General features: G+C 38.2%; 1 pseudogene; it reads right to left on the bottom strand.

Annotated features, from left to right (window-relative positions):
- Positions 1-445: 445 nt before the first annotated feature.
- LOC126595463 (protein DOWN-REGULATED IN DIF1 11-like) lies at positions 446-1,038 on the bottom strand (annotated as a pseudogene).
- Positions 1,039-6,000: the final 4,962 nt, after the last annotated feature.

The following is a 6,000-nucleotide window of genomic DNA, read 5'->3' as shown; positions in this document are numbered from 1 at the left end:
TTAAGGCATAATTATATCGTGAGGTTTTATGTTTCTTCGCTTGATCATTAGAGGGAAACGGTTTTTGCATCGCTACTTGATTCCCTCGCACAATCCTTTCTATTTCTAACTTGCACTTTGAATAAATTAAAGGAGAATTAAATGGAAAAATTTACATGCATGTGCAAAAAGAGAAAATTAGTGTGAATATCATTTTCTTTGTTTTACTTCTAAATGAACTTTTGAAGAGGCAAAAACAAAACAAATATGCATGCACGCACACATGTACTTTGAGCAACCATGCATGCATATCCAGAGAAAGGTCCTTATCATTCCTTAAGAAGTAAATGATAAGTAATTAGTTACTTTAGTATAGGTTACTTTGTTCACTTCAGACAAATCTTATATTTTTAACTGACTAAATCATCATCATGTAGATTGTAAAGCAAGAAAACAAGAAATTTAATTAAAATGCAACGGCACCAGCAGGGGAAGGTGAGTCGGCTTGATCAACGACTTTGACACACTTGTTCCATATTTGGGAACTCTTCTCCAATGCCTCGGAAACTTTGCCTTCGAACGTTGCCTCTAAGAGGATTAGTTTTACCAACCTCTGGTGACAATCTTATCCTATATCCACAAGATTTGCACAACGATCCTTGGTCAATTCCTCGTTACTGTAGAAAATACCCGCAAAGATCTGTGACCGCACAGCGGGTTTATTTCGTCTGAGCATTCCCTCAAATGCCTGTAGTATCCTGGCGATGGCTCGGGTAGTAGCTCATCAGGGAAATTGGTAGGAGGAGGACCGTCCTTGTAATTTGGAAGTGGAGGATATGAAATATTAAGAGGGTAAGCATTAAAATTGTCATCAGAACTAATGATGTTGGTGCTATGTTCTGAGGTGCTAGAACTAGGGCTTATTGACGATGATTCATCACGATCATCATAATTTCCATAAAAATCTCCAGATGCAGATGAAAGTCCTGCCGATAACATAAGAATGATTGCTTCTAACACCAACCCCGCCATCACAAACACGTTTTCTAAACTTGCCATGTTGTTGCTTCTGATTCAATGTATTTTCTTCTGGTAGATATTGGACCAAAACATAAAGTTTGAAATCAGTTTTTGTTTCCTTATTGATTAATTGACAAATTAATGATAACAGGTTTTTTATTCTATCTTAATTATTCTCAGTACGGTTATAGTTACGGGGATTTATGTTATATGCCCATGGCATTTAATTTATACTTGTTCATTTAGTGCGTTTTTTCCCTTTAATATTCATGTTTCTGTCTAAGACTGAATTTATATTATAGAAAATTTGATATTAAACAAGGGCTAACTACACATTATGATAAATTCCAGGTAGACGGGTCGAGGGCCCACTCCAACAACACCGATATTGTCCCCACTTTACCACCTACTCAATCCGTGAGGTGTGAGGTTTTATTGCAAAAGGCATCGGTGTTAGTTAGAGTGAGGTAATTCTATATAAATTGCTTATTCTCAAGCTCTTTGGCCGATGTGGGACAGAGGAATTCCAACACTCCCCCGCACGTGAGACCCCATTTTATGGGTCACACGCGAAGTTCCACACATCAGCAACCATGTGGAGCCAAGCTGGGGCTCACCCGTTTGCACTGGGCCAATGGCACATGGCATCTTTTGGCCTACGTGGAGCCATGTCGGGGCTCACTCATTCGCACGGTGCCAAAAGGGACCCACCAGTTCATGTGGCAATACGGGTCCATCCCCTTGCTCTGATTCCATGATAAATTCCAGGTAGACGGGCCATGGGCCCACTCTAACAACACCAATACTATTCCCACTTGGTCACCTGCTCAATCCGTCAGGTGTGAGGTTTTAATACTAAAGGCCTTGGTGTTAGTAAGAGCGGGGTAATTCTATATCACTTGCTCATTATCAAGCTCTTTGGCCAATGTGGGACAGAGGAATTCCAACACATTACACCCTTTAAATTTGAGGTGATTTTGAAAATAGGGCATGAGGTTCTATTTTTTTTTTCTTTAACCACCATTTTGTTTTAGATTTCGGTATTCATCCTATCTTTCATCCTAATCAAGTGTAGATATAAAGTTGAGAAGTAATGGAGATGTCAAATAAGCAAGCTGCGATAAAGAAGAATAAAAACAAAGATCAAAGAGAGATCTGTCACGCAAAAGATGATTTTTTGATTAATACACTTTTGAGGTATATATTTTCCCAGAACTTAGGACAACTCAGTAACACCATTGAGCAAAAACTTACAAATAATCTGAGTCATACATGTGGCAACAAATCTCATGATGAAGAAAAGAAAATTAGGACTTTGTTAACACAGCAAAACAAGTAGCAGTAAGTACTAACTTCAACGCTCCCCCTTAATGCTTTGTTGCTTCACTTCTAGAAGCTCTCTTAGGCAGATGAATCTATCCTTTAGTAATTATTTGGTGACGATATTCGCAAATTTTTCTGTCCTGCAGTTGAATACATCCACTTTTTTTTCTTTAACTGCACCTCTAATGTAGTGATGCATTCTAGCAATATGCTTTGATCTGTTGTGAAAAACATGATTCTTCCTCTTGGTAATAGCAGACTTGTTATCACAAAGAATAGGGGTTGCTGATTCTGCTGTTTCACCCAAGTCTTGCATAATTTTTCTCAACCACATTGCTAAATTGCAATTGAGGCCGACTGATAGGAGCATATTTATGCGAATTAGTTAGCTTGTTTTCTTACAATTATGTTGTTAGTTCTTAGTTATTCATGTCCTTTAAGCCATTTTTGTGTGTAGGTCCAAAGGATTAAAGAAGCAAAGAAGTGCATTTTGGAGCTTTTTGGAGCAACTTTGGGCTTGGAATGAATATCTCATGCTTGGAGCTAAAGGAATGGACGAAATTGAAGACCTAAAGATGTATGGATTCCTAATTGAAAGCGGATTCCTAGAAGAATGAGGATTCCTACTTGAAGTAGGAAAGTTAAGCCAAGGTTTCCTATTCTGGTTTGACCTTACCTAATCCTAAATGTCCCTAAGTTCCAGCAACATTGAAGGTCTCCTATGCATTTTAGGACACAAATCAAAGGGTCTTTGCACCATACAAGGCCTTGCCGCATCTTGACTCCCTTTTCTCTTCCTTGCCGTGCAAGGGAGCCATCCCTTTCCTATTTTCTGCCATAAATCACATTCCCTTTTCAATTAAAAGCCTTTCCCTTTCCTATTTCCCTTTAGCCGCACCTTCCTTACCTTTTCCTTAGGATTTTGACTTTAATTCCTATTTCCCTTTTAGTTTTGGTTTAATTTATGTTACCTACATTATTTTCCTAGCCTTAAATTCCCAAAAGTCTTCAAATAAACATCCCTAGCCGCACACAAGGGGATCATTCACCATTCATCATAAACCATTCGATACAACATCAGAAACTATTCCATACACCTTTGCCGCAGCCCTCCATACATCCAAAACACCACCATATATTTTCCCATCCATTCCTCCATACAAACAACCTTTCAAACCATCACCAACACCTTGTGCTGCAGTAAAGGAAGGGAAGGAAAGTGTCTGGACGTGCTTGCTGTCCAATTTGGATCATTGGAGTGTTTAGGTGTTTCCTTTCTTTTGTTTCCAATGTATAAATCTGTTTATCTTTGTTTTGCGATTATGAGGAACTAAGCCCTTCTTAGCTAGGGGGCTATTCAAAACCATGATTATACTTGCATTATGAATTGATTACCTTCAGTTGTTATGTCATAAATTGTGAATTCAATTTGCTTAACCATTTGATTGATAACTTATTCTTGCATGTTTATTAAGAGTGCACACTTAGTTTTCATGCAGGAATTTGAAGCTAAATTATAAAGGAGTTTCACCTAATAGTTACAAACTTATATTTACAAGTAGTGGAGGTCGCTTATAAACGATCGCGTTAAGTGAATTCTTGGCAAGAGTATCATGCTCATCATAGTTACGAATGCCTCGTCAATACTTATAGTTTTCATGAAGCTTAATGATCTTTGATTGTACCTTTATTGTGCTTTTCACGTAGGGGGCTTTTAGAGAATGTTTTGAATTGTTGTATGTGCTTTCCCATCCAATTCAATAACTTAAGGAGAACTTGAAGGTTAAAAAGTGTTGTCACAGTTAACCTGGGGTATTGAGTTTCATGATCGATTGAAAGAAACAATTGGAAATCAATTTGAATGCAAGTGTGGAGAAGAACCCTCTAGCTAGCCCATCATCCATCTAATTCAACCAATTTCGTGCAAATCTGTCTAGTTCTAGTTCTTATTTTGTTTTACTTTATTTTCGTCCAAAACCAAATCCCCCTTTACTTTAGAGTGTCTAATTAGTTAGAATTTGTTTAGTTTGTGGTTTTAAGTATTTTGAATCAATATAAAACCCAAAGTCGTCCAAAAAAGTGTGTTAGAGTCAGAAACTGCCTAGTTGATGTTTTTAGGCAGTTTTGAGTATTTTTAGCTTGTTTTGAGTCTTTTGAGTTTATTTTGAGTTCTTTGAGTCTAGTTAAATGTTTTTAGCCTATTTTTATATATTTGAGTCAGTTTAGAGTGTTTTAGCAATCCCTCCTAATCCCCGGTTTAAGAACGATCCCTACTTATCCATACTACAATTGTCAACAAGAGGGTTTAATTTGTGTGTTAAATTAATTTTCGCATCACCGACACCTACTAAGTCTTTACAGTTGATAGACCAATTGATTTCTGCTTGTTAGACGCCCAAGAAAATACACCAGTCCCAATTCTAAACACACAAACAAATGTGTCTTCCAAGTCAACCGCACCACCTAATAATTGTCAGAACCCAAATAATTTTGTGTGAACATTCCTTTCATAGATAATACCAAAGTCAATAGTACCTTGTATGTATTTAAGGATCCATTTTGCAGCTCTATGGTGAATGTGTAGGCTTGTGCATAAATATGGACAACAAGCTTTGTCGTACCGTGCATTGGGCCTCAATATTTGAGGATCACTACTTAGCCTATGGTGTATATAAGAGGGGAGGGAAACCCTTGTTCTATAAAGGGGATCTTTCACTCTCACTTCAAGAGGATGGCACACTTTAGCCTTTATAGCAACAAGCAGCTTTGTATAATGTAACCTTCATTTTACATAGTGGAAACTAAAGCTGCACTAATGTTGATGTAGCCCCAACTTGGGGTGAACTACTAGTGAGATGGTCTTTCTTCTCGTCGCTCTTGACAACCATGTTATCCACTTAGACTTCCCATGTTTTTCAAATCTTTTCCTTGTAAATCTGATTGACCAACCTCTGATAAGTTGCCCCTGCATTTTTAAGACCAAAGTGCATAGCTCTGTAGCAGTACATACCTCAATCAATGACAAAGGATGTCTTCTCCATGTCCGTCTCGTACATTTTGATTTGGTTATAACCGAAGTAAGCATCCATAAAGATTAGAAATTCATGTGCCACCGTAGAATCCACCAGTATGTCAATCTGAGGAAGAGGGTACAGATCCTTGGGGCAAGTTTTGTTCAGGTCTGTGAAGTCTACACAAACTCTCCACTTCCCATTCTTTCTTTGCACGAGTACCACACTGGCCAACCAGCTTGGGTGGTGGACTACGACGATGAAGTTGGCATCCTTGAGCTTATCGAGGTTGATGTAGACAATATCTCCGTCTACTTTAGGTTTTGAAGTGTTGTTGTTTTGGGGGTCTAGGTCATATCAAATTATTTATACCTCATTTCTTGACCCCCACACTGTGATTGCTATGTTGATCTGTCCAAAGGCTCAATGGAGCTCCTCCTCCTTTGCTGATCATGTTCATGTTTTCAATGGCACATAATCATGTTATTGCTTGACCACCATTATTCTATTTTACTCAACCAGGAGTGCCATAACGAAGTAGTTGATGGCAAGATGAAGGGATTGCCCTAATCTTATGATAAGTATGGCATTGTAAGGAATTGGACAGTCCATGACTTGAAAAATCACTAGATAGTTGTACAGTTCTGCCTGAACTACATGCTTCAGT

This window comes from Malus sylvestris, chromosome 13, assembly GCF_916048215.2.
Source record: "Malus sylvestris chromosome 13, drMalSylv7.2, whole genome shotgun sequence".
NCBI classification, from domain to species: Eukaryota; Viridiplantae; Streptophyta; class Magnoliopsida; order Rosales; family Rosaceae; genus Malus; species Malus sylvestris.
This window is presented reverse-complemented; position numbering and strand designations above follow the sequence as displayed.